The 4,598-nt window shown below is 31.9% G+C and overlaps 1 pseudogene; it reads left to right on the top strand.

Moving 5' to 3' along the window:
* The first annotated feature begins 391 nt into the window (after window positions 1–391).
* LOC115233900 lies at window positions 392–3,717 on the top strand (annotated as a pseudogene).
* Window positions 3,718–4,598: the final 881 nt, after the last annotated feature.

A 4,598-nucleotide genomic window follows, 5' to 3' on the forward strand; every position in this document is an offset into this window, starting at 1 on the left:
GTTAATGTAATATATATAAAATTATGTTTGTACAAATTTCAGACTTACAATAAAGAAAATTATTTATTATATATTTACACATTAAATTACAATTTTTATAATATAGTTGCATTACATTTTTTGATAACAATTAAATTACAAAGAGAGAAATATGAGTTAATAATAAAAAGGTAGATCAATGGCATGCTTATGATTATGATTATGGTTTCACTGATCAGGGAGAAGCGGTGATTTGACTCGGTTTTTCTTGATACGCTTTTTATTAGGTTTAGAAAAGTCCTATTCTGTTGTTTCGCATCAGTAAACGTCGAATATAAAAGATGAGAGATTGTTGATCGTAGCCAGTTAGTATCAAACTTTGGTATCTGCTTGTACTCACTACACGAATATCATGATGGTACGTTTCTCCATTTTCTTAATAACTTTAAAACAATGAATGTTTATGTGCATCAAAATATTATTACAATATAATAGCCACTTATTTATAAATATGACTCGTGACAAATTTTAAATTTTTATTACGTTGAATTATGTGACAATATTGATATTTATCGTACATTTATGATTAATTATTATCGATTATTTTCGATTCATTATTAAATCAAAAGCGTTGAAAAAGGTTCTAATGCTATATTTTCTACATTATTTATTATTGTGCGTTGCATAATTTATGTACATTATTTTACACTTTATTGTTTTTGAGATATACGTAGATTAATTAAATAAATTGTTATGTATATTTTTATATTTTTATGATAAGAATATTTATATATTGAATGCATAATATGATTTTTAAAATGCATGCATTAAATATATTCCAGATTATAAACATTTTCTATATTCCTGCGATATGTGGCGCCTTAAACATTGCAACCTCAGCTGGCACTTTTGTATCAATAACATCCATCAGATCAAAACGCGCAAATTCCGGTCCTGATGTTAGTAATAATCAGGAGCGATTCAGAGAAATTACACCGAAAATCTCGTTGCCTCAGGATATTACCACGAGATCATTGTCTAATTATAGAAGGGCCAAGGCATTGGAACCACAGAGGATTTCTTACATCAATTCGAATCAAGAATCTTCTTACGCATACGGCAGTGTACCAAAGCAGCCGCTTTCTTCTTACGTTCCCTTGCCTATTCATCAGACTAAATCTTATCGGAATAGTCCGCCTGTTCCGTATTTAAATATATTGAATAATTCCAATTTGTACAAGACTGCAACGAGCACCGAGAAACCGTTAGATGCATCCAAACCGACTGTATCGCAGTCAGTCCAGAAACTGCAAGGCATTTACTCGCCCAATGCGTTCCATCAAGATAAATCTATTGAATTCTCGGGCTTCTCCGACTTCGAATATCCTTCATATGCCAGTATCAGTAAGCTTATCTCCCAGGACGTGCAGAACGGTGCTTCGTCTCCCATCGTACAAGTGCCAGTGTACAAAACGATTTATCCTCTGTCAAAAGACGCACACGGATACACATTGAGCTTTCCAACGACATCAAGTGTTTCTCCGTCGTCGGATAAAATGACGCAGAGCTCTAAGCAGAAAGATGAAGCTACTGTAAATGTGAATGGTAAGAAGATTTCAATCCCGATCATTCAATTTCAGAGTAATGCGGACTTCTCTGAAGTTTTGCCCGTCTCCGAGAGTCAGCCGTTCTTTCTAAGTGCAAACTATCCGACCGAATCGGATTTGGCATTTAACTTTGGAACTAGGCCAAAGCTCAACATGGCTTCTCAATCGAGAAACTTTTCGCCATTTTTGTCACCTGTGTCGAGCTTTCAAGGTCAAATTGTGCCAATTCAGACGGCTAACAGTAGTCCGCAATTTCCGCAGTATAAAGGCGCCAGCGTAGAAGTTTACCCAGTTCCAAATAATGTTCCTAAAGTGCAAGACAGTTACGAGTCCCTTTATAGTCAACCACAATTGCACTTTGGCCAGGAATATAGTAGTAATGTGCAGCCTATTAACGTGCAGCAAAACATTATCCATCCTTCCGTGTCAACGGAGGGTATTTTAAACGATGCAGAGATTATTAATAAGAAAAATCCAGAACCACATACACCCCAATCTGATGATGACAGGGATGATGATAGGGAGGATGAAAGTTTGTACTGTTTTATAAATCACGTTATCAATTAAAAGAAAATTTTTAGTTAAGTGACATATATTGACTTATAATAATAAAATTTTTATTTAAGCTAAGATTTAAAACAAGATATAGAAATACTTTAATAATTTTAAACTAAAATGTAATATAAAATAAAATAGATAAAGAATGAACATTTATTAGAAAAATTTTCCACAGGATATAAAAATCCGGATAAGGAAGATGAACACAATTCTGAAAATGATAATGCTGAGCGTCAACCAGGAAAGTATTTTAAGGAGCCATCGACAGAAAGCGACTTTAAACCTTCGACATCTTACCCCTTCAAAGAGTACGACGAGAGGTTTGGGAAGTATAAAACGCAAATCGACGACGACGACTTTGAAGATAAGCCACATTCCAGCTATAAGGATGATTCAGTGGACGATGATGAAGAGAAAGAAGACCCATCATCAGAATACCATGCTGAATATACTGACTCCCCAAAATCATCGCATGAGTCGTATGAAGAAGAGGATGAAGAGAAAGAAGAAAGCATTAAACACAAACGACGCGAAGAAGTCGATGCGAATTCTGACGAAATGAAACCCAAACAATATAAATATTACGGAAAAGATTTCGAGCAGGAATTTGAAGATTCTTATCAGGAAGAGCTACCAAAACACAGTACGTAGAATTTACAAGTAGTACAGTCTAAGATTAATCAATCTAGAATTATTTACAACAATTTTTTAATTTAAAATTATTTAACCAAATATTACCTATTTTATCAAATTTTATTTTGCTCAAAAAATGGCTTTACTCCTGAAAACTATGTACAATTTTAAAATAATACAATATTATCTATTGATGAAAAACTATACAGATATAAATTCATTAATCTTTAAAGAAAGAGAATTATATATAAATTTATATTCTTTAATTTGTGATTAATAAACCAATACACTCAATTCTTATCAAAAATAGTTATATTGACTTAATGTTTCTACTTACAGAATATATGCATGTGAAAGAAGTGCCAGAAATAGATAGCTATAATAATCCGATATCTTCTAAACAACAACAAAAAAATAATAATCGGTTTCATATAAATCACGAGCAATTTGAAGAATCGACAAGTCAAGCACCCCGGGTGTCCCGTAAGAATCGCAAAATACCAAAGGCAGATTATAAAGACAGCTCAGCTTATGGTTCAGATATTTTTGCTAAAAAGGCACCGAAAGTGATTCATGAAGAGTTGTTTGGATACAAAAATCCCAAGATCGGAAAGTATTCTAAGCAGTCGAAAACTAAAGTTGTTGCGATCGAAACGTATTCTCCTACTAAAAAAGAAGACAGCAATATTCGCGCTGCTAACAATAAATATTACAAATTCAAAAATTCTAGAATTGGCAGCAAACTTGCCCTCGGAAATAAAGATTCTTCCGTAAACACTCGGAAATTAGCTAAATATTTGCCTGAGGAAATGGTTAGATCGAATGTGAAGCAATTGTCAAATCCTGGCAATACAGCTATTTTTTATGGAAGCCAAATGTAGTGAGCGAATGAGTACATTCTCTCACAAACGCAGGAATTTTAAATCTAATAGGAATCTAAGTGATGATGTAACTAAATATTAAGTTGAGAAATAAGCTGAGATAGCTGAGATACATACATGGAATGTGAAAATCTAGATTTTTGTATGGCTTTGTTAGAGAAGATCAAATATTTTATGCATCGAACATTTGTTAATGCATACTTAATTACTACTACTTTTATTTAATTATTTTATACAGTAATTATATCATACTTTTATGTTTTTAAAACGTATTGTAATTTTATTTTATATATATTTTGTCTTCTCTAATTACAATATCTTTTTACAATTAATCTACGTATATACGTACTATAATTTATTTCTTCATAAAGAAACAGTTGTTATAAATTAATTGAAATTATATTAGTATTATAAAATTAATTAAAATCTCTATGATTTATGTTTATATATTAAAATATTAAAAATAAATACTTTGTTTATCCATTTCCAGTATTAATCTCATAAGACCATGTAAGCATATAACGATCTATGTATACATATAAACACACACAATATTTATTAAGAAAATAGAAAATCTTTTCACACAATATCAGTTAAATACAATAGATTTATCTAACATCTATGAAGATAACGGAAGTATTTGCTATATACTCAACAATGGATAATTACTTCCTGAATTCAAAAACAAGATATGATCTTTGTCCATCGACTTCCAGATCGTAAGTAGTCCCTCTCTCTTATGCAATGATTGTATAGCATATATGTATTTCCCCAAAAAATCATTATTAGACATCTTTCTTTTACGTGCACCTATAATAATCTTAATTGATTCTGCTATTATCCCGGAGACGCAAGAGCATTCTCTCGCGTATCATAAGTTGTATATATACTGGAGACCGATCATGCAAGGTTCAGTATCATCAGCAATATTCCTTGCAAG

This window comes from Formica exsecta, unplaced genomic scaffold, assembly GCF_003651465.1.
Source record: "Formica exsecta isolate Colony F162 unplaced genomic scaffold, ASM365146v1 scaffold191, whole genome shotgun sequence".
Classification (NCBI taxonomy): Eukaryota; Metazoa; Arthropoda; class Insecta; order Hymenoptera; family Formicidae; genus Formica; species Formica exsecta.